This window comes from Mustelus asterias, chromosome 3, assembly GCF_964213995.1.
Source record: "Mustelus asterias chromosome 3, sMusAst1.hap1.1, whole genome shotgun sequence".
NCBI lineage: Eukaryota > Metazoa > Chordata > Chondrichthyes > Carcharhiniformes > Triakidae > Mustelus > Mustelus asterias.
Window position 1 is genome coordinate 155329896 of NC_135803.1, and position 25457 is coordinate 155355352.

General features: G+C 44.7%; 1 protein-coding gene across 1 annotated transcript in view; it reads left to right on the forward strand.

The window, feature by feature from the left end:
• Positions 1 to 25457, forward strand: part of eefsec (eukaryotic elongation factor, selenocysteine-tRNA-specific) — a 362154-nt gene that overhangs the window by 277272 nt on the left and 59425 nt on the right. The gene's annotated exons all lie outside the window — the stretch shown is intronic.

Below are 25457 nucleotides of genomic sequence, written 5' to 3' on the forward strand. Positions count from 1 at the left end.
ACCCCCCCCCCATCCTATCCCCCAAACCCAATGCATTTACCCCATGACAAGTGGTGTTCCTCAGGGATCAGTGCTGAGACCTTTGCTGTTTGTAATATATATCAATGATTTGGGGGAAAATGTAATTGGTTTGATTAGTAAGTTTGTGGACGACACAAAGGTTGGTGGATTTGCGGATAGCGATGAGGTCCATCAGAGGATACAGCAGGATATAGATCAGTTGGAGACTTGGGCGGAGAGATGGCAGATGGAGTTTAATCCAGACAAATGTAAGGTAATACAGATAGGAAATATACAGTAAATGGCAGAGCCCTTAAGTGTATTGATAGGCAAAGGGATCTGGGTGTACAGGTACACAGGTCACTGAAAGTGGCAATGCAGGTGGAAAAGGTAGTCAAGAAGACATACGGCATGCTTGCCTTCATCGGCCGGGGCATTGAGTTTAAAAATTGGCAAGCCATGTTGCTTGCAGCTTTATAGAACCTTAGTTAGGCCGCACTTGGAATATAGTGTTCAACTCTGGTCGTCACACTACCAGAAGGATGTGGAGGCTTTGGAGAGGATACAGAATTAGGGATGTTGCCTGGTATGGAGGGCATTAGCTATGAGGAGAGGTTGGAGAAACTTGGTTTGTTCTCATTGGAATGATGGAGGTTGAGGGGCGATCTGATAGAAGTCTACAAGATTATGAGAGGCATGGACAGAGTGGATAGTCAGAAGCTTTTTCCCAGGGTGGAAGAGTCAGTTACTAGGGGGCACAAGTTTAAGGTGCGAGGGGCAAGGTTTAAAGGAGATGTACGAGGCAAGTGTTTTACACAGAGAGTAGTGGGTGCCTGGAACTCGTTGCCGGGGGAGGTAGTGGAAGCGGATACGATAGTGACTTTTAAGGGGCATCTTGACAAATACATGAATAGGATGGGAATAGAGGGATACGGTCCGTGGAAGGGTAGGGGGTTTTAATTCAGTTTGGCAGCATGGTCGGTGCAGGCTTGGAGGGCCGAAGGGCCTGTTCCTGTGCTGTAATTTTCTTTGTTCTTTGTTCGTTAATCCCCCTAATCTATGCATCATTGGACACGAACAGGCAATTTAACATGTCAATCCACCTAACCTGCACATCTTTGGACACTAAGGGGCAATTTAGCTTGGCCAATCCACCTAGCCTGCACATCTTCAGACGTTGGGAGGAAACCGGAGCACCCAGAGGAAATCCACGCAGACATGGGGAGAATGTGCAAACTCCACACAGTCAGCCAAGGCCGGAATTGAACCCGGGTCACTGACACTGTGAGGCAGCAATGCTAACCGCTGTGCCGCCGTGCCACCATCTCTATTCCTTGTGTTGTTTCTCTCTCTCTCTCCCCCTCCCTCTCTGCCTCAAACACTTGAATGCTCATAGCTACAGGTGTGTCCATGCATAAGCATTAATTCTTAATATCCATGGTAAAAAGTAGTAAGGTACCCAGGATTTCAATTAGGATTTAATTCAATTAAGGTCAGTCTAAGATAGAAATAAAATTACTGCAGCTTCCTAAACTGCCAAAATGTGATTCCGTTTCCATAGGGGGGCTTTGAATGCAGAAAAACTCAATCAGAATTGCACCCTGAGGGAGGTTTGCATTCCAAAGAAGGGACCCATTCAGATAGTTTTTTTTCCTTCAGATTCTGTTCTCTTTCTGCCCTACTCTCTTATCAAGTACTCATTTCAACAGAATCAACTGTGTTACAGTCCCGCTCAATTCTCTGAGTCATTTCTCCGACTCTCTGTTCTTTATCTCATACTGAGGTGATTTGTACTTTAATGAGATATGTCAGCACTGCCTGCAATAAAATTCATCATACACTCGTAGTTTGTTACTGTGCTGTGAGCACTACCCTGCACCAGAACTCTCCACATTTGGCAGCTGTTTGAGTAGATTAATGGCTTATCATCCAAATTGTTGTCTTTACAAAATTTAGTTCCTAAACTATCAGGCCAAAACATTCCTTTGAATCCCAGGCACCAATAACCCAACATTGGTGCTTTAATGAGCAACTGTATGATTCTATAAGATGGGGACCTTGAAATGACACCACACAATGTTAATGCACAATTGCTTAAAGCTTTCGTTGAAAGCTATTTGGCCTGCTCTTTATGCTATATTACACTGAATTACAGCGTGGAAACAGGCCTAACAGCAGAATTTGCATTAAGCAGGTTAGCACCTCTGTAAAACAGCGGGTTGAGGAATTTTGTATGATGCATTTTGTGTGCTAATGCACAAGGTAATTTGAAGAATGAGGTATGTTATGGTGTGCTGGGCAAGGCTGGTTATTTTCACTTTTGTGTTTTTAATCTACGTTTTTCCTCTCTATACCACAGGCAAGTGACTTTTTTGTGAAATTTGATGTAAAGGCTCTGGCACAAAGTGCAGAAGAGAATCATCATTGCGCAGAGCTGCGTAAAAGAATATGTAAATCAGGATTTAGCGGTGCACTGCTCACATTTAAAAGGTTTTGCTGCTTGTCAGAGAGAGGTCATGAGCACTGTAGCTTTGTCATCTGGGAAAGAATGAGTAAGAGTAGATGATGTCATGGATCTTGATTTCATCGTAAGGAGAATTGGGGTGTTTAGGGAGGCACCTATAGAGTTCAGGAGAAACAAGAGCCTGTCCTTTTTGATCATTTTAATTGAAATTCTTAGACGGTGAGAATTCCCACTGTACGGACATAGGAGCAGGAATAGACCATTCAGCCCCTTGAGCCTGTTCCGATTTGCAATGCATGAGAACGTTTCCCTCTTCAATTATTCTTTGTCACATTGCCTATCCTCGGCTCTTAAGCAGCAATCTTTAATACAGTGCGATCTGCTGTGGGCCCACAGAACAACTAACATCTGTCTAATTCAAGAGGCCTCTCGTGTGCTGGTCTAAGAAATTATTCGGATACATTCTATGAAAACTCATGTTCCAGTCTACCTTTGTCAAGCTGCTTCATCCAATCTACATGCAGATTAAAGTTACCCATGATGATTGTAGTACATTCATTTATTCCTCTGTGCTCTGTCCTACAGTGTAAATACTGTTAGGGGCCTATAAACTACTCCCACATGTGACCACTGACTTTTCCAGTTTCTTATCTCTACCCAAACTGATCCTACATCTTGCTCTTTCAAGGGCAGGTCATCACATCACTACTGTCCTAATACCACCCTTAATTAACAGAGCTATCCCACCACCTTTCTCTAGCTTTCTGATTTTCCAAAATATCAAAGACCCTTCAATATTCAGATCCTAGCTTGGTCACCTTGCAACCATGTCACTGTAATGGCTATCAGGTCACACATAAAAGATGTGCAGGTTAGGTGCATTGGCCATGCTAAATTGTCCCTTAGTGTCCCGAGATGCGTAAATTAGAGGGATTAGCGGGGTAAATATGTGGAGTTACGAGCATGGGTGGGATTGTTGTCAGTGCAGACTCGATGGGCTGAATGGCCTTCTTCTGCATTGTAGGGATTCTATGAAAAGATCCCATGACTAGTATTCTAAAGAGCTCATGTGACTGCGACTAAGAAATTTTAGTAAGTTTCAGTGGGAACTTCTAGCCTTAATTGAATTCTTAAAAAAAAAATTGAAAATATTTATTGATTGCAAACAGTCAGAAAAGCTGACAGCAGCAAACCATCTCAGATTTGAAAAAAAATTATTTAGTGATTATTTTTTTCTAATCACGAGGCATGGCTCCTTTAAGAAGCTCAATACATTGTTTAATGGACTTGCCCCTGGCGTCCTGGCTAAGATTTAATTCCTCAATCAGCATCACCATGATCAGCCATGATCTGACTGAATGGTGGAACAGGCTCGAAGGACTGAAGTTACCTACTTCTGCTCCTAATTCCTATGTTCCCATCACCAAAGCTGATTATCTATTCATTATCCTGCAGGTTCAGTCGGCAGTTAGGAAGGCAAACGCAATGTCAACATTCATGTTGAGAGGGCTAGAATACAAGAGCAGGGATGTACTCCTGAGGCTGTATAAGGCTCCGGTCAGACCCCATTCGGAGTATTGTGAGCAGTTTTGGGCCCCATATCTAAGGAAGGATGTGCTGGCCTTGGAAAGGGCCCAGAGGAAGTTCACAAGAATGATCGCTGGAATGAAGAGCTTGTCTTATGAGGAATGGTTGAGGATTCTGGGTCTGTACTCGTTGGAGTTTAGAAGGATGAGGGGGGATCTTATTGAAACTTACAGGATACTGCGAGGCCTGGATAGAGTGGACGTGGAGAGGATGTTTCTACTAGTCGGAAAAACTAGAACCAGAGGGCACAGCCTCAGACTAAAGGGACGATCCTTTAAAACAGAGATGAGGAGGAATTTCTTCAGCCAGAGAGTGGTGAATCTGTGGAACACTTTGCCGCAGAAGGCTGTGGAGGCCAGGTCATTGAGTGTCTTTAAGACAGAGATAGATAGGTTCCTGATTAATAAGGGGATCAGGAGTTATGGGGAAAAGGAAGGAGAATGGGGATGAGAAAAAAATCAGCCATGATTGAATGGCGGAGCAGACTCAATGGGCGGAGTGGCCTATTTCAGCTCCTATGTCTTATGGTCTTATCCTCATACTGTTTTTTGGAGCTTTCTGTGCAGAGATTTGTTGCTGCTTCCCTACGTTACGATGTGGAGATGCCGGCGTTGGACTGGGGTAAGCACAGTAAGAAGTCTCACAACACCAGGTTAAAGTCCAACAGGTTTATTTGGTAGCAAATACCATAAGGTACCATAAGGTATTTGGTACCAAATAAACCTGTTGGACTTTAACCTGGTGTTGTGAGACTTCTTACTGTCCCTACGTTACAGCAGTGACTGCACTGCAGAAACACCTCATTTTTAGAGACGTGCAATGGGATCTCCTAAGGTGCTATTTAAATGCAAGCTCTTTCCTTCTCAAGGACTCCCTGAATAAAGACATTGAGCCATTCGGTGGAGCTTTGTAGTTTTCCTTTAAATACAGAGCCGTTGTCATCTTCTCACCGGACTGCGTGATTGTTAACTTCCTATTGGTTTAGTGGGCTAGTGGGATAAGATTAGCTCCCAGTGCTAAGTAATGGTGTACTTTACCTGTTCTTTTGTAAACAGCTATATTGTCTGCACTGTTTATTAAAAAAAATGTCTCATAGCCTTTATTATGACAGAAAATAAAGGTAGTGGAAGGAAATGTTCATTGTGTGTTAATGAATGAGAGTCTTATAAACGCTCATTTAAAAAGGTATGCTTAAACCATTTTCTGTACAAGGAGAGAAAGGAATAGAAAGGATTAAGAAGATGCCAAGGACAAAATAGTCAGGTACTTTTCAGAAACAAACAAAAGTAGCTATTGTGATATGTCATTCACAGCATGCTAAAGCTCAGGAACCCTCCCGTATAAATGTTTATCCCAAGTGTAGTGTCTCAGTGAAAAGAGAACCCGTGCTCTGTCTAACTTTCCTCATCAAACCCGTCTGTATCTTCTCACTCTTCACTGGGGCTGGAAGCCCCACCAACGCCTCTACTTTCTCAGGAGACTAAGGAAATTTGGCATATCCGCTAAAACTCTCACCAACTTTTACAGATGCACCTGAGAAAGCATTCTTTCTGGTTGTATCACAGCTTGGTATGGCTGCTGCTCTGTCCAAGACCACAATAAACTATAAAGGGTCATGAATGAAGCCCAGTCCATCATGCAAATCAGCCTCCCATCCATTGACTCTGTCTACACTGCCCGCTGCCTCAGCAAAGCAGCCAGCATAATTAAGGACCCCGGACATACTCTCTTCCACCTTCTTCCATTGGGGAAAAGATACAAAAGTCTGAGGTCACGTACCAACCGACTCGAGATCAGCTTCTTCCCTGCTGCCATCAGATTTTTGAATGGACCGACCTCGCACGAAGTTGATCTTTCTCTAAACCCTAGCTATGGCTGTAACACCACATTCTACTATCTCTCCTTTCCTTCTCTGTGAATGATGTGGAGATGTTGGCGTTGGACTGGGGTGGGCACAGTAAGAAGTCTCACAACACCAGGTTAAAGTCCAACAGGTTTATTTGGTAGTACGAGCTTTTGGAGCGCCGCTCCTTCATCAGGTGAATCACTCACCTGATGAAGGAGTAGTGCTCCGAAAGCTCGTGCTATCAAATAAACCTGTTGGACTTTAACCTGGTGTTGTGAAACTTCTTACTGTTCTCTATGAATGGTATGCTTTGTATAGCACGCAAGAAACAATACATTTCACTACACACTAATACATGTGACAATAATAAATCAAATCAAATAATTCTGTTCTCTTCACATTTGCTGTCCTAGCTGGACTTCAATTTGTCAGTGTCACCTGCGGCTCAACCTCTTTGAGTTAGAATTAGAAGGTGCAGGTTCAAGCCCTGCTCCAGAGACTTGAGCACAAAATTCCTCTGTGCCGTACAAAGGAGTGCTGCACTGTCTTTCGGTAAACTACTGTCCCAGCTCCCCTCCCAGGTGGATGCAAAATATTCTATGGCACTACTTGAAGATTTCCTTGGACCAATATTTATCCCTTAAACAACATCACTGATATAGATCAGCTGCTTGTTAAATCATTGCTGTTTGTGGAACCTTGCACTGTGTAAATTATCAGCCAAATTCTGTACATTGTAGCAGCAGTTACACCTCAAAGTTCTGTATTTGCTGTAAAATATCCTGAGATATCCTGGGATCATGGAAGTGTTGTATTAGCGGAGTGACCAACCTTCAGATAAGGCTTTAAACGGAGGGAAATCTCATCTGCATGCTGCTTTTGTTCAGGTAGAATATAAAGAACCCATGGCCCTACTAAGAAAAGGCAAAAGATCTCCTGGTGTTCTGATCATTCCTGCTGCTGGAGTTAACTGCACTAAATAGATGAACTAGTCACTTGGGAGATTTCACAGCGAACAAACTGATTTGCAGAATTTGGCTACATAACAACAGTGACTATATTTCAGAAGTACTTAATGCACTTTGGGACATCCTGAGGTTGTGAAAGGCACTATACAAATGCAAGTCTTTCTTTCTTACAAGTGACTATGCTTCCAAGACCATCATTGTCTGTGGAGGGTACGTGTGAACAATGTGATAAGGTACTAGATTAATGAAAGATCATAGAATCCCTACAGTGCAGAAGGAGGCCATTCGGCCCATCGAGTGTGTACCGACCACAGTCCCACCCGGCCCTATTCCCATAACCCCCATATGCTAATCCCCCTGACGCTAGGGTCAATTTAGCCCGGCCAATTAACCTAGTCCGCACAACTTTGGTCAGTGGGAGGAAACCGGAGCACCCAGAGGAAACCCACGCAGACACGGGGAGAAAGTGCAAACTCCACACAGACAGTGACCCGAGGGCGGAATCAAATCCGGGTCCCTGGCGCTGTGAGGCAGCAGTGCTCGCCACCGTGCCGCCCCCATAGAAAGTTGTCCTTTCTCCTCCTCATGTATCTGCTGAGTTGGAGAGATTTATTTATGAAACTATTTTGCAAGGACAGTACAACTCCTGCACTCTGGAAGCCTGATATGCATGCATCTCAAGAGTTTGGGGCATCTCTTGCACAGGATTGGTCGCATAGTGGACAGTAAAGAAAGTTATCTCGGATTGCAGTGGGATCTTGATCAATTGGGCCAATGGGCTGACGAATGAAAGATGGAGTTTAATTTAGATAAATGCGAGGGGATGCATTTTGGTAGATCGAACCAGGGCAGGACTTACTCAGTTAATGGTAGGGCGTTGGGAAGAGTTATAGAACAAAGAGATCTAGGGGTACAGGTTCATAGCTCCTTGAAAGTGGAATCAAGGTGGACAGACTGGTGAAGAAGGCATTCGGCATGCTTGGTTTCATTAGTCAGAACATTGAATACAGGAGTTGGGACGTCTTGTTGAAGTTGTACAAGACATTAGTAAGGCCACACTTGGAATATTGTGTGCAATTCTGGTCACCCTATTATAGAAAGGATACTATTAAACTAGAAAGAGTGCAGGAAAGATTTACTAGGATGCTACCGGGACTTGATGGTTTGAGCTATGAGAAGCTGGATAGACTGGGACCTTTTTCTCTGGAGCGCAGGAGGTGTAAGGGTGATAAGGGTGATCTGATAGAGATATAATATATATAAAATATAAAATATTTTATAAAATAACGAGGGGTATAGATCAGGTAGATAGTCAACATCTTTTCCCAAAGATAGGGGAGTTTAAAACTAAAGGTTATAGGTTTAAGGTGAGAGGGGAGAGATACAAAAGGCTCCAGAGGGGAATTTTTTTACACAGAGGGTGGTGAGTGTCTGGAACGAGCTTCCAGAGGTAGTAGTAGAGGCGGGTACAATTTTGTCTTTAAAAAGGATTTAGACAGTTACATGGGTAAGTTGGGTATAGAGGGATATGGGCCAAATGTGGGCAATTGGGATTAGTTTAGGGGTTTTAAAAATGGGCGGCAGAGACAAATTGGGCCAAAGGGCCTGTTTCCGTGCTGTAAACCTCTCTGACTCTATGATTTCCGTAAGAAGTCTCACAACACCAGGTTAAAGTCCAACAGGTTTATTTGTTAGCAAATACCATAAGCTTTCGGAGCACTGCTCCTTCGTCAGATGGAGTGGATATCTGCTCTCAAACAGTGCACAGACACAGAAATCAAGTTACAGAATACTAATTAGAATGCGAATCTCTAAAGCCAGCCAAGTCTTAAAGGTACAGACAATGTGGGTGGAGGGAGCATTCAACACAGGTTAAAGAGATGTGTATTGTCTCTAGACAGAACAGCTAGTGAGATTCTACAAGCCCAGGAGGCAAGCTGTGGGGGTTACTGATAATGTGACATAAATCCAACATCCCGGTTTAGGCCGTCCTCATGTGTGCGGAACTTGGCTATCAGTTTCTGCTCAGCGGCTCTGCGCTGTCGTGTGTTGTGAAGGCCGCCTTGGAGAACGCTTACCTGACGATCCAAGGCTGAATGCCCGTGGCCTCTATGATTTCCAGCAGCATTCTGCTTTTTTAAAATCTGAATGTTTATGTTGAATTTGGAGCAGTGCGTAAATGTCTTAAATTTATGCAGTATTTTATGGAGTGAACAATTTGTTTTTATTTTGTTTGTTTAAAACCTTTCTTTTGCTGAATCACTGTTGAATGAATGAATTTAACCAATATTGCAAGCATTTTCATGGTTAATCTGTTAAGTATGTGATGAGGGCCATGTAAAAACCACACGTGGAACAGTATGGCTACAGTGAGTGACCTATTTAGCATCTGTTTTGTGTAATCGGATACCCCCTGTTTCTAGTCGTTTGTGAATTTTATTCTATTATAAGCTGATGTCTCACAGGTTCTGTTGGTTCTCTAATTTATGATCTTAACCTTGGGGCTTATTCCGGTTACCATATAGAGTTTACTGTTGCCTTACCTGCTTGACAACTGAGTTAAATTTATAGCCCAGCGAAAGGGAACAGCACTTTTTCTTAATCCGTCAGATGCCCTGTCATATAATCTTCATAAAACAGCCTTGCCGCTTGTCTACCTACAGCACGCTGTGCCTCTGACTGAGTCAGCCAATTGAATGGAACCTTTTCACAGCACAGTACTCCCAATGTTAAATAGATAAATGCTGGCCAAGCGTCACTTGCAGTGCATTTACTGAACTGACAGTCTGTGCAAACTGAACGGCAGGGTGAAGTGCTCTGTATGTTCCACAATGAGTGTAACTACTGTCTCTTTAAAAGATTTATTTTGTCATTTTTGGATGTTTTTCAATGCTGTGGTTGGGTTAAAGGATTGAACCTTTAAGGAATGGTTCATTGATGAATAATACCTCATTGCCCACCTCTCTCTGTGCATGGGCACATGAACAGCTCTAGATAAAAAAAACTGCAAACATCTGATTGTAGCCACCTTGCCCATCTTTTGAGTACCAATGAGTACTGTACTGTATTAATGGACAGTGTCATTGTCAAATGACAGTCAGTATACAAAATGATGAATTTAGCAACAATGGCCCTGATTTTACCGGCACGGCTGCCTGAGGTCTTAAGATTGCGCCCGAGACCAATGGGGAATGCCGTTGTGCGAGCCTCACCCACCTTGATTTCGGGGGGGGGGGGGGCAGTGCTGGTAAAATCAGGGCCAATATGGCAAATGTAGAAGTGGGGGCACGGTAGTTAGCAATGCTGCCTCACGGTGCCAGGGACCCAGGTTCAATTCCGGCCTCGGCTCGCTGTCTGTGTGAAGTTTGCACATTCTCGCCGTGTCTGTCGGGTTTCCTTCGGGTGCTCCGGTTTCCTCCCACAGTCCAAAGATGTGCAGGTTAGGTGTCGGTGCAGAGTCGATGGGCTGAATGGTCTCCTTCTGTACTGTAGGGATTCTATGATTCTAATACAGCGCTGTCCTGAATCCCAGAGCTGTCCACAAATCTCTCTATGATTCACCTCTTCACAGTGACTCGATACCATGTGTACTGCATCTTCATCCATGTGTTGCAACCAAAGCATAATCATGATGAAGAAAGCCCTTCCATCCAGAGATATACATCCCTGGGAACATATTCTCATCCGGGTTGAACCAATAAAACCACTCTTCCTTTCAAAAAGCTTTCTCTTCCCTTTCATCATACCCTCATCCTGTATCCAACTGGCAGATTTTCCATCTCCGCTCACTTGCCATGTTTTCACCTTGTTCAGAATCTTTGAGGTGCTGTCACACAAGGAGCATGATCGAACTGCAAACTGGGACTTATTCCTTTACGTGTTCCAGTAATGAGCCCCTCCACTCTGCTGTAGATTAGAAATGGAAGTCTTCAGGTTCTTCTCTATTTTCTTGTGCTGGGTTTGTTTCTGTGCCAGTCGGTAGTGGGTTCAAAGTCCACTCCAAGATTCATGCCTGTCACCCAGGCCATCGTTTCAGTGCAACACAGAGCACGACACTTCCAGGGGTTGGGGGAGGATCTTTCAGATGAGCGTCAGTCCAAGACCCCATCACATGGATATTCTCCCAGTGTCCTCGCTAATATTTACTTCTCAACAAACACAACCAAAACAGATCAACTGTTTTCTGTTTCTGAGACCTTCTGTTTACAGGTTGACCTTTGGTTTGCCCGCAAAGCATGAACCGTGTTGCAAAGGTAATTTATTGACTGACGTGCCTCTTTCCGCCTCTCTGCCTCTTCATTAAGACCATCCTTAAGCTCTCTTGGTTGCCTGTACTTTACATGGGCCTCGGTGTCAAATTTTGTTTAATAATCGCTTAATAATTTGTTTAATAATAAATGAAATGCCTTGGTATAATTTACAGTGTTGAAGATGTTATATAAATGCAGGTTGTTGTTGTGTTGGAATATGCATGATTGGGAAAAGAATAAATGCGGGTTTTTCCCCACCCTGCTCAATGGAGGCGAGCTGTCCTTCTGTTTTACAGATGACCACGAGTTTGAGCTTAATGGCAGTTTTAATTTTCTTTATTGGCCCAGTCTTATGGAACATCGATAGGAACCTGTGGAGTGCAGTTCAGTCCAGGTGGGGCGGCATGGTGGCACAGTGGTTAGCACTGCTGCCTCACAACGCCAGGGACCCGGGTTCAATCCTGGCCTGGGGTGACTGTGCGGAGTCTGCACGTTTTCCCCATGTCTGCATGGGTTTCCTCCGTGTGCTCCGGTTTCCTCCCACAGTCCAAGGATGTGCAGTTTAGGTGGATTGGCCATGCTAAATTGCCACTTAGTGTCTCAAGATGTCTAGGTTAGATGGATTAGCCATGGTAAGTGTGTGGGGTTACAGGGATAGGGTGGGGGAGAGGGCCTGGATAAGGGAAAAGGATTTAGGACTGAGGTGAGGAGAAATTTCTTCACCCAGATAATGGTGAATGTGTGGAATTCACTACCATAAAAAGTAGTTGAGGCCAAGATGTTGTGTGATTTCAAGAAGAAATTAGATATAGTTCTTGGGGCTAAAGTGATCAAGGGATATGGGGGGAAGGCGGGATCAGGATTTTGAATTTGATGATTAGCCGTGATCAAAATGAATGGTGGAGCAGGCATGAAGGGCCGAATGGCCTACCACTCCTTCTATTTTCAATGTAAGATGCTCTGTCGGAGTGTCAGTGCAGATTTGATGGGCCGAATGGCCTCTTCTGCACTGTAGAGATTCTATGATTCACCCTCTCATCTGAGTCTCCTGTGTTCAAGTCGTACATGATCTAGGCTGACACTCGCACTTCCAGTACCAAGGGAACATTTCAGTCAGAAGTGTCATCTTTTAAATAAGAGATCTCTTTCCAGGTGCATGGAAAGATCCCATGGCATTATTTTTTTTTTAAAAGCAGCTTATCTGGTCATCATCACATTACTGTTTGTTGGATCTTGCTGTGCGTAAATTGGCTGCAGTGTTTCTTGCATTACAATAGTGGCTGTACTTCAAAAGTCCTGCAATGGCCTCACAGCTCTTTGGGAATGCTGAGGTTGTGAATGTCTATGCATTGAGTGCGAGTCATTAACTTTTCAGCCTTGGGAGAGACCCAAATAGAATACAAATTGAGTTGAGAAATCAGCCAGTTTTTTTCTAAGTGTATCCCTGAATCTTTGTGAAGCTCACGACTGCCTCCTAAATATAGCTGCACAATCCCTCAGCTTCAACGCTCAAATCACTAAAACAATTCCTGACTTGTATTGCTTTGTATTTTGCAATGATGTTGCATCCAAAGCAATTTTGAATCAACGTAAACTGCAGGGTATAACTGGCTGCTCGATCACTTCCTCACATCTAATAAAACTGAAATACGATTAACCAAATCAGAACTGCTATTATGTCTATTAAAAAGGAGCTCTGGCTGAATGTGACCCACATCTTCTTAAAAAGCTAATATAAGCTTAAGAAAACCTCCAGTTGTGTTCACAGACTGTTTTATTACACACTGTATGTTCTGCATAACCTTTCCCCCCTCACTCTAAATTACAGCTGGGATGGAATGCAGAAGGGATGCAGTAACCCCGTTGTCTTTCCCCCCGGTCAGACCCAGAAAATCACCAAAACCAAAAAATCTTCCTGGCACCAGTCAGTTATTTTAGCCCCAAGCACTAGCAAGGGCCAGTCAACAAAAATTTGATTGGGTCACTTAGGTCTATCACTCTTCTAAGTGTACTGACAAGGGCTTTTACTGTCTCCGAATTAACCCCTAGTGCCGAGACAGCACAGCTTCACGGAGCCCGACTTGCAATTCCCCTAAGTGAAATCTCCCTAACTGAATTTCCCAGACGACAAAGAGTTTGTGTCAGAACTAAGTCACTCTTTGTTTTAGTTTTGTAATGGGCAATGCAATGGAGTGCAGAAGGTTAAACATAGACAATATAAAGGAAGCATAGGAAGATGGCTTTAGGGGAAAACATTAACTTTGCAGTTATGTGTTGCATTAATCTCAGCTCCTTTGGTGGCAGCGGGGACTCGAGAAAATGCATTATGTCGCTGTATGTCCTTTCTTGCTTATTTGATTTGGATATCTCTAGATATAAAACCAGCCATTTAGGAAAGATTTATATTAGCTACACTTGGGAGGGGGTGGTGAGCGAGAAACAGTGTGTACTTATTTATCTCATCTGACACACACAACACAACTAATGCTATGTGTTAAATGAATTATCCCACTGTCTCAGTTGCACTGAGTGCTTCTTATTGTCTGCTGGGCACAGTTCTGTATTAACTATACATAATTGCTATCAATATTTCTATGGGAAGTGTGTCGACGTTCTTCCCTCCTGTTGCCTGTGGGTAGTATTGCCAGTGAAGCTTCAAAGCTGCAAGAGCCATAACTCTTAACACGCTTTTCAACATGAATTAAAACTACAGCATATTACCCGAAACAGCTTCTTCTGTGTTTGCAGCAGTCAAGCCTATTTGTAATTGTTGAGGCTTTCCTTTTCAATGAACAAGCAAAATAGTCTTTTAAGTCGAGTTCCAAATCATTTCGTGACCAAATCATTTCTCACCAAAGTAACTTGTGCTGTAGATTGTACAGCTTGTGTTCATAGGCTGGCTTCAGATTTATACTTCACCGGAGCTAAAATCAGAGACCATTTGGCCCATCTTGCCTGTGCCAGCTCTTTTAAAGAATTCTCCACTTAGCTGCACCCTCCCAATTCCATTCCATCTGTGTCCAGCCCAAAGGCAGGTCCTTGGCTGATTGTCGGTTGATGCTTCATCCGGAGCACAGCCCTGCAAATTTGACCTTTTCCAATATTTACCCAATTCCATTGTGAAGTTACAGTTCAGTCCGTTTCCACCACCCTTTCAAAATTCACAATCATCATAACTCGTTGCAATAACATTCTCATTAACTGCACCTCTGCTTCTTTTACCAGTTCGTTAAAATCTGTCTCCTCTGGTTACTGAAATTCCTCACCAGTCGAAACTAGTTTCTATTTTCACTTTTGATTCTGGTCTGTGCCATCTTATGCTGCTGAGGAACTCTGGCCGGGATGCTCCCGAGAAAAAAACTAAGTGACTAACGGGCAGGAAAACGGGACCAACCACCCCCTGAGCCAGCCCTGATCTCTCTCACCCACCACCATCACCAATCTCCCCCCGCCCCACCCCAATAGGCCCTGCCCCCCTCTGGCCCACCTGCATAGCGCTGCCCGGTGCCTGGTGGGCGGTGCTAGGGTGTCTGATGGGCTGTGCCAGTGTGCCCCTTGGGCCAGAGTGCCAGGCTGGCACTCCCCAATGTCCCCCGACCTCCCTGGGGGGCCTCATTGGTCTCTGGCACCATGGGGTGAGGGCAACTGTTCGCCATTGGTGGGGAACAGTTGTAAACCCCGCTCGTGGTAACCTCTCCTGGCTGGAGGAGGGGGGGGGGGGAGGGGGCAGGGGGGGGAGTCGCTAGCAGGCCTGGAGAATACCGTCCCAGGCCCACTGATCTTACGGAAATAGCAATTTCCATTTGATAATCAGCTCTACACAACTTTCCGGCACTGAGCTGATTGCACTAAAATAAGGGGCCTCGGAGACTCGTGATTGGCTGGTCAGGGGTCCCGCTAAAGCCCCCCCCCCGCTGATGTCTACCAGCCCACCACGCAACACGAGCAATGCAGTGGGCCGGGAGAATCCCGGCCCCAGTTTGGGGAGCAAGGGGAAGAAGTTAGGTGAAGAGCTGGCAGTTTCTTGACAGTCCCATCCCACCCTCACAGCATGTTTCCAGTTGAATTGAGGCAAAATTTCTCCATTTTAGACCATCCAACTAAAGACCTGAGTCGGGAGCTGGAAGTGTAACCGTGTACAGTTTTAGCTTGCTCACCTTAGGAAGGATATACTTGCCTTAGAAAGGGTGTTAGTAATGATTCATTGGGTTGTTGATGCAATGACAGGGTTGTATTAGGGCAGCACAGTGGTTAGCACTGCTGTCTCACAGCGCCAGGGACTCTGGTTCAATTCCATAAGACCATAAGACCATAAGACATAGGAGCGGAAGTAAGGCCATTCGGCCCATCGAGTCCACTCCACCATTCAATCATGGTTGATTTCAACTCCATTTACCCGCTCTCTCCCCATAGCCCTTAATTCCTCGAGAAATCCTTTTGGATCACTGTCTGTGTGGAGTTTGCACATTTTCCCATGTCTGCGTGGGTTTCCTCCAGGTGCTCCGGTTTCCTCCCACAGTCCAAAGATCAACACGTTAGGTGGATTGGCCATCCATAGGTTAGGGGAATTAATGGGGTATATACATGGGGTCACGGAGATAGGGCAGGGCTCGGCCTTGGTCGGATGCTTTTTTGGAGAGTTAGTGCAGACTTGATGGGCTGAATGGCCTCCTTCTGCACTGTAAGGATTCTATGATGATTCGATCAGGAGAGGTTAAATAGAATGAGTGCATGTTCTCTGGAGTTTTAGCCAAATGAGAGATGATCTCATTGAAGGATATAAAATTCTGAGAGGGCTTAACAGGCTAGATGCTGTTTTCCCCGGCTGGACAATCCAGAAATAGGGGTCATTATCTCAGGATAAGAGATCAGCCACTTAGGACTGAGCTGAGGATCTCTTCTCTTGGAGGATTGTGAATACTCAGTCATTGGGAGCGGATACTCAGTGATTATCTTCAGGGCTAGGATTGACAGAATTTTGAGTGCTCAGGGAATCAAGGGATGTGGAGGGAGGGTGCAAAAGTGGAATTATGGTGAATAATCAGGCATTATCGTCTTCAATACTGGAGCAAAGTTGAGGGGCTGTATGGCCTACTCAGAGCAGGCTTGAGGGGCCATATGGCCTACTGGGAGCAGGCTTGAGGGGCCATATGGCCTACTGGGAGCGGGCTTGAGGGGCTATATGGCCTTCTCAGAGCAGGCTTGAGGGGCTATATGGCCTACTCAGAGCAGGCTTGAGGGGCCATAGCAGGCTTGAGGGGCTATATGGCCTACTCAGAGCAGGCTTGAGGGGCCATAGCAGGCTTGAGGGGCTATATGGCCTACTCAGAGCAGGCTTGAGGGGCCGTATGGCCTACTCCTATTTTTTGTGTTTGTTTGCAACAGGACCAAATAAATTCCAGAGCAGTAAACAAGTTGCCTCAAAGGCGGTTAGATTGTGTTACAAAATTGTGTCTGTTTTGTGTGTTTTATGTACCAGTAGGATACAGTAGAAGTGGCTGTAATGAGGAGCAGCCCCTCATGAAATTTTACTCTTAAAGTTCGCTGCGTGCAAACAAGCGTTCATTCAAGATTCTTACGTAAAGGAAATTTCTCCTCATCAGTCCTCTGACTCCCTTCTCTGTTCCCTTGGTTCTGTGCCCTCTGGTTACTGGCCCTAGGGTCAGTGGAAACTGAGTCATTGAGGAGAAACCATCAAAATCCCTCATGATACACAGTTCCTGATTTCAAATTGCACCCATTACTATAGAGACCTGCTCTTCACGGTAGAACTCTCTCTAGAGTTGTAATAAATACCACTGAGTAATAAAACCTAAAGTTCACTCACTGAAATCCCCATGACAGTGCCGTGTCCTGTCTTTGTGTTGGGGGCTTGTGTGAAACAAGAGGAGAGAATTAGCATGCATTTTGTTTTATATGTTCATGGGGTGAGGGGTGTCGCTGGCTGAGCCAACTATTTCTTGACCATCCCTGAGGGCAGTTGAGACAGCCACATTGCTGTGGCTCTGGGGGTCACATGTAGGCCAGACCAGGTAAGGGCGGCAGATTTCCTTCCCGAAAGGACATTAGTGAACCAGATGGGTTTTTACGACAATGGTTCCATGGTCATCAGTAGACTTTTAATTCCAGATTTTTATTGAATTCAAATTTCACCGTCAGCTGTGTTGGGATTTGAATCCATGTTCCCAGAGCATTACCCTGGGGTCTCTGGATTACTAGTCCAGTGACAATACCACTACTCCACCACCTCCCCTGGGAAAGCATATTTCTCAACTCTTCAACACAGATCCCAAATGAGCTTACATTAAGTAAATTACCCTCGAGTGCAGTACGTAGGCATCGTTTTTACACCCCGCAAGACCTCACAAACAATAATGAGATACAAACCAGTGCATCTGTTTTTAACGTTATTTGTCGAGGGAGAATGATAGCCAGGGCCCAAGAGAGGTCCCTGTTCTTCTTCAGATAGTACTGAGGTCTTGAATGGGGCCCCCATTTAACATCTCGTCAAAAAGGACATCACTTCCGACAGTGCAGCACCCCAGCTAGTGCTGCACCACAGTGTTGACCTAGATTACTTGCTCAATTCCTGATCTCGGTCTTGATTTCTGACCCGTTGACCCAGAGTATTACTGACTGAGCCAAACTGACAAGGGAAGAAAAATACCTTTTTTTCTCGTTCTCACTGATTTTCTTTCTCTGTTTATTTAGTCATAAATACTTGTCGCTATTACTGCACCAATCCCCACCCTAAACCAAACATTTAAGGCTCCATTACAGGAGTTAAGGCTATATGATTATACCCTCAAGCATTTGGTACCTCATTTTTCATCCTTACACCCCTGCTGTTCCCGAACGATATCTGTTTAACAGAACTGCTGGCTGCTGGGATCTTAGTGTCCCTGTGGGTTAGAACAGTGCTTTTTCATCACTGGGATCGAGGTTTAAATCCAGCCCACAGTTGTGGAATGGAAGTTTGTTCTCGCTGACTGCTGACACCGAAATTAGTTTGATAGCCTTAATCCATCTCTTGATGGGCACAGAGTCAAAAGCGATCTCACACTTGATACAATTCCCACTTTAATCCAGCCACTTTACTCAGTGGATTTCTGAGCCCAAGCATTAAAGGATGTGCTAAATTCACACACATTGTATAGATGTGTTTAAGCTAGAGATGTACATCAGCACAAAAGGAATAGCAGATAAAGCTGATTGGGAGGAGACACTTGGAGCATAAACACCAGCAATGACCAGTTGGGCTTTATGGCCTATTAAATGGGCGGCATGGTGGCACAGTGGTTAGCATTGCTGCCTCATAGCACCAGGGTCCCAGGTTCAGTTCCCGTCTTGGGTCACTGTCTGTGTGGAGTCTGCATGTTCTCCCCATGTCTGTGTGGGTTTCCTCCGGGTGCTCCGGTTTCCTCCCACAGTCCAAAGATGTGCGGGTTAGATGGATTGTCCCTTAGTGTCAGGGGGATTAGCAGGGTAAATACATGGGGTTGTGGGGTTAAGGCCTGGGTGGGATTGTTGTAATGTGCAGGCTCAATGGGGCGAATGACCTCCTTCTGCACTGTAGGATTCTATGATTTCTAAAGGACATATGAAAAGGGTGCAGGAGTCTCCTGTACCACTGTCTCAGGAGAGGTTAAATAGAATGAGTGCATTTCTCTGGAGTTTTAGCCAAATGAGAGATGATCTCATTGAAGGATATAAAATTCTGAGAGGGCTTAACAGGCTAGATGCTGTTTTCCCCGGCTGGACAATCCAGAAATAGGGGTCATTATCTCAGGATAAGAGATCAGCCACTTAGGACTGAGCTGAGGATCTCTTCTCTTGGAGGATTGTGAATACTCAGTCATTGGGAGCGGATACTCAGTGATTATCTTCAGGGCTAGGATTGACAGAATTTTGAGTGCTCAGGGAATCAAGGGATGTGGAGGGAGGGTGCAAAAGTGGAATTATGGTGAATAATCAGGCATTATCGTCTTCAATACTGGAGCAAAGTTGAGGGGCTGTATGGCCTACTCAGAGCAGGCTTGAGGGGCCATATGGCCTACTGGGACTCTCAGAGGCTATTTCCAAGGGCTGAAATGGTTGCTACGAGAGGACACAGGTTTAAGGTGCTGGGGGGTAGGTACAGGGGGGATGTCAGGGGTAAGTTTTTCACTCAGAGGGTGGTGGGTGAGTGGAATCGGCTGACGTCGGTGGTGGTGGAGGCAAACTCGTTGGGGTCTTTTAAGAGACTTCTGGATGAGTACATGGGATTTAATGGGATTGAGGGCTATAGATAGGCCTAGAGGTGGGGATGTGATCGGCGCAACTTGTGGGCCGAAGGGCCTGTTTGTGCTGTGGCTTTCTATGTTCTATGTTCTATAAGCCTGCTCTGCCATTTAATAAGATAATTCCTGCGCTATTACCATATCCCTCGATTCATGAATCAAGTGTTTGCTTTCCTGTTTCTGTGCTGCACATTCTTTGTAATTCTGTATGTTAGATCAGGTTGGAATTTGGGGACAATGTAGACGAGGAAGTTCACCTCCCAAACCCAGCCAAAGGCTTGCTTTATCATGTCGCTGGGTGTGGAGTTTTCTGGAACTTTGAGGTTCCAGGATCCCAGAGTTTTAAACTTGTCCAACTGCTTTGTTTTCGCTGCATATGTAGGTACAAAGGTACTTATGGTGGCCCAGTGTCATCCTTATAGAATCATAGAAACTATAAGGAGGCCATTTGGCCTCTAATGTCAGTGCTGGCTCTTTGAAAACGCAGTTGTCTTTTGTCCTTAACCCTATAAGTTTCTCATAGTTAATCATCCGTTCAACTCTGTTTTTAAATTATTTATGGCATCAACTTTCACCATCTATTCAGGTAGAGCTTTCCAAACCTGACAGCTCTATAAGTGATGCAGTTTCTGCTCCTCTCCCTCTGTGAACAGAACTCCCACTCACCTGATGAAGGGGCAGCGCTCGGAAAGCTAGTGGCTTGTGCTACCAAATAAACCTGTTGGACTTTAACCTGGTGTTGTGAGACTTCTTACTGTGCCTCTCCCTCTGCACAGTAGTTAGCACTGCTGCCTCACAGCGCCAGGGTTCGATTCCTGGCTTGGGCACTGTCTGTGTGAGTCTGCACGTTCTCCCCGTGTCTGCATGAGTTTCCTCCGGGTGCTCTGATTTCCTCCCACAGTCCAAAAGAGGTGCTGGTTAGGTGCATTGGCCATGCTAAATTCTCCCTCAGTGTACCCGAACAGGCGCTGGAGTGTGGTGACTAGGGGATTTTCACAGTAACTTCATTGCAGTGTTAATGTAAGCCAACTGGTGACACTAATAAACAAACATTAAAATATTAACATTAAATAACCATTAAAACAATGACCTCTGGTTATTAACCCACTCACCCGAGGCCAGTGGAAAGTATTCCCACTTTTGCCTGTAGCCCTGTAAAACTTTTCACTTCAGGTAATTGTCCAGTTCCCTTTTGGAAGCCACGGTTGAATCTTCCTCAACCACATCTCGGGCACCGCATTCCAGATCCTAACTACTCAGTGCGTGGAAAGATTTCCCCCTCATGTTGCCTTTGGGGTTCTTTTCCCAATCAACTTAAACATGTGTCCTCTGGTCAATGGAAACAGTTTCTCCTGATTCACTCTGTCCATTCATGATTTTGGATACCTCTATCAAATCTCTTCTCCACCTGTTCTTCTGTCGGGGAACAACCCCAGCTTCTCCAATCTATCCAAGTAACTGAAGTTCCTCATTCCCGAAACCATATTTGTGAATCCTTCACGTCCTTCCTAAATTGTAGTGCCCAGAATTGATACAATACTCCAGTTGAGGCCAAACCAGAGTTTTATAAAGGTTCACCGTAACTTCATTGCTTTTATACTCTATGCCCCTATTTTAAAAAGCACCAGATCCTGGCTGCTTTAACTTCTTTCTTAATTTGTCTTGCCATCTTCAACTATATGTGCACATATTTCCCCACTCTGCTGTTGCACCTCCTTTAGAAATTAATCATAGAATCCCCACAGTGCAGAAGGAGGCCATTTAGCCCATCGGGTCTGCACCAACTCTTACCCAGGCTTACCCTGCATATTTACCCCACTAATTAGTCCAAATCTTGGGACACTAAGGGGCAATTTAGCATGGCCAATCCACCTAACCCACACATTTTTGGAGTTTGGGAGGAAATGGAGCACCCGGAGGAAACCCACGCAGACACGGGAGAACATGCAAACTCCACGCACACAGTCACCCAAGGCTGGAATTGAACTTGGGTCCCTGGCACTGTGAGGCAGCAGTGCTAACCAATGTGCCACCGTGCCGCCATAAATGTATCCTTTATTTTATATTGTCTCTCATCATTCTTCCGACCAAAATTCACACTTCTCTGCATTGAATTTTACCTGCCAAGCGTCCAACCATTCCACCAGCCAGTCTGTGTCTCCTTGAAGTTTATCACTCTCCTCATCCCAGTTCACTTCCAGGTTTTGGGTCATCTACAAATATTAAAATTGTGTCCTGCATACCCAAGTCTAGCTTGTTAATATAGATGAAGAAATGCAGTAGCCCTATCATGCATCTTGGGGAAACCCTATTGTCCACCTTCCTCCAGCTCAAAAAAACAGCTGTTCACCACTGGTTCCTGCCTTTCGACCAACTTAGTATCCATTCTGTCACTGGCCTCATTACTCCATAGGCTTTAACTTGCTGACAAGTCTTTTATGTGGCACTTTATCAGACGCCTTTTGGAAGTCCATGTACATTTTATCAGCCACATTACCTCAACAAAAAAACTCAGTCAAGTTCATAAAATGCAAGCATGCCCCCACGCTGGTTTTCCTTAACTCATCCAAGTGACTGTTAACTTTATCGCAGATTATCTAACAGAGGTGTTCAAATGGTGAGGGAATTTTGATTGACTGCATAGTGAGGAGCTGTTTCTATGGGAGGAGGGTCGGTAACCAATGGATGCAGGTTTAAAGAAATTGGCAAAGTAATTCTGAGAGGAAATGAGATTTTTTTTTATACAGCGAGTTGTGATCTGGAACGTGCTGCCTGGAAGGATATAGGATGCAGATTTAATCATAGAAATAGAAATCATAGAAACCCTACAGTGCAGAAGGAGGCCATTCGGCCCATCGAGTCTGCACCGACCACAATCCCACCCAGGCCCTACCCGCTAATCCCTTTTTTTTTACCCGCTAATTTACCCGCTAATCCCTCTAACCTACGCATCCCAGGACTCTAAGGGGCAATTTTTAACCTGGCCAATCAACCTAACCCGCACATCTTTTGGACTGTGGGAGGAAACCGGAGCACCCGGAGGAAACCCACGCAGACACGAGGAGAATGCGCAAACTCCACACAGACAGTGACCCGAGCCGGGAATCGAACCCGGGACCCTGGAGCTGTGAAGCAGCAGTGCTAACTTTCAAAAGGGAATTGGATAAATACATGAAAAGGAAATACAGAGCTATGGGGAGAAAACAGGGGAGTGGGACGAATTGCTGTGCTTTGTAATCCTATAACCCAGTGGACCAATTTCTTACACTCTTTTGTTTTAGATGATGTGACAATCTAATAAGATGCATTTTCCCTTTAAATTCACTGGTTTCCAGATATGTAAGCGGGGTAGGGATAGGAGGCTTGGCATATCATCCTTTGATATGAACTGATTGCCAACCAAGAAAAGGTCGGAACAATGAGGCCTGACTACAATAAGGCCCTTCTGTGATTTGTCCCTGATATTGAAACTATATCTTGATCAGTAGCGCTTCTAGAATGTTAAATCTTTATAGCAAGTTAAGTGTTCTTTTTTCACTGGGAGCTCATTTGTCACGATATTATGTCATGAAGATGACTATTACTGTTATTTGCTATTGAAACAGGGAGATTGGCAGTGCACGTGTGAAAGTCGTTCCACCTCGGGGAGGAAGTGCATCTCCTGTTCTCTTACACTTCAATTGTTCGTGGCAGTATGAGTAGAAATGTGTCACAAAAACCTGATGAATACAACACTCTTATTTTAGTCTAATGGAAGCTCATTCTATCTGCTCTTTGGAGCTTTATCTGGTTCTTGAAGAATGTTGTTGAGTTTAACATATTATCAAAACTCTGCTGTCCATTCCGTTTACTTTGATTACACGTGGCCATAACACTAGTTGAAACGAATGTGATCCTAACTTACTGGGAGCAGGATCACTCTGCTGCATGGGCTAAATTAGTTGGGTCTCCATTGGGCAGTCCGGGGATTTTTTTAAAATAATCATTCGTGGGGCATGGGCATCGCTGGCTGGCCAGCATTTATTGTCCGTCCTTAGTTGCCCTTGGAGGACAGTTGAGAGTCAACCACATTACAAATATTATGAAGATTTAAGCTATGAAAGAGAAACAAAGTTTACTGGGATTCCTGCACACACAACCATTGAGTTTTGCAAAGTAAAGGGAAGCCATTCAGCCCATCTTCCCATAATAGCTCTCTGAAACACCAATTCAGTTTGTTCCTTTCCTCTATCTGAATATTTTTTAGAATCATATAACCCCTACAGTGCAGAAGGAGGCCATTTGGCCCATTTAGTCTGCACCTACTACAATCCCCCCCCAGGCCCTATTCCCGTAACCCCTCATATTTACTCTGCTAATCCCTCTGACACGAGGGTTAATTTAACATGGCCAGTGCACCTAACCGGCACATCTTTGGAGTGTGGGAGGAAACCAGAGCACCCGGAGGAAACCCATGCAGAAAGTGCAAACTCCACACCGACAGTGACCTGAGGCTCCCGGAATTGAACCTGGGTCCCTGGCGCTGTGAGGCAGCAGTGCTAACCACTGTGCCATCGTGCCACCCCATTTTTAAATGTTTAAGGGCCTTGGATTTTGAATCCACATTGTTATTCATTTCCCAACATCCCTCTGTGTGTAAACAAAACCAAAACCTTTACCCTTGCTCTTGAGTTGCAACCTTAAATTTAAGTCACCTTGTTACCGACTCAGCAACGCATGGAAATAGTTCCTTCCAATTTACTCAAAGCCTGTACAAATTGAACAACTCTATCACTTCTCCTTCTAACTTGCTTTGTTCGCATGGAGCAATGCTAATTTACCTCTTCTGATAATTAAAGCCTGCTATTAAATTAATTAATCTCTTCTGTATCCTCTCTGCAGCCTCGTTGTCCTTATTTAGGCAAAGTGCCTCAAACTCAATACTTTCATGCCCGCAGTCACTTATTTTGCCAACAATCTATGTAGTTTCCCCCTGAATTCTCTGCTACTCTCCATCTCCCCTGCCTTTCTGCACAGACTGCTGCACACTCCCCAACTTCAGGGTGAAGCAGTTAAATTTGAACTGTCTACTCACCTCACCTTGCCTTGTCTCAGCTCGCAAGTCTGTGCCCCCCGGTTACAGAGTCTGTGACTGTGTGAAACAATTGATTAGGGTCTGGTTTAACTGGATCCTTCAAATGTTTAAAACCTTGAGATGCCTTTTCCTCCCTTCAACGAGCGCTCCCCTTGAGCTGCCTTTTCTCCAGGGTAAACACTCACAGTGTGCTTAGTCTCTCCCTGTTATGTAATACAAAGGAAAGTTTTGCAGGGCAGCAGGACAACAGGAATTGGTAACTCTTTCAAAGTGCCAGCACAGGCATGCTGGGCTGAATGGTCTCCTGTGCTATATGTACAAAGAACCAATTCTGAAGTATGAGTTTCATTGACCTGTGCCTTCTCAAAAGTCCAAGTTTTTTTGATTTGATTTATTATTGTCACATGTATTAGTATACAGTGAAAAGTGTTTCTTGCGCGCTATACAGACAAAGCATACCATACACACGTGAAGAAAGGAGAGAGTGCAGAATGTAGTGTTACAGTCATAGCTAGGGTGCAGAGAAAAATCAACTTAATGCGAGGTAAGTCCATTCAAAAGCCTGATGGCAGCAAGGAAGAAGCTGTTCGGTTGACACATGATCTCAGACTTTTGTATCTTTTTCCCGACGGAAGAAGGTGGAAGAGAGAATGTCTGGGGTGTGTGAGGTCCTTGATTATGCTGGCTGCTTTGCCGAGGCAGCGGGAAGTGTAGACAGAGTTGTCATGTTCGATGTTACAATGTTAACTACACTTCAAAAAGTACCTCAGTGTCTGTAAAGTGCTTTGTTATGTGCTGAAGTTGCGAAAGGTGCTATATTAATGCAAGTTTCTTCTTTCTTTTGTGGTACAGTGACTATGGAGTTGAATCAGTGGTCTTTCCAAGTTCCCTGTCGTTTCTGACATGACTATTCAAAAGTCCTGTTTGCGTTTTTCCTCCTGCACAATGTGCTGTGGAATCAAATGAGACATGAAGACTGTACAAATATC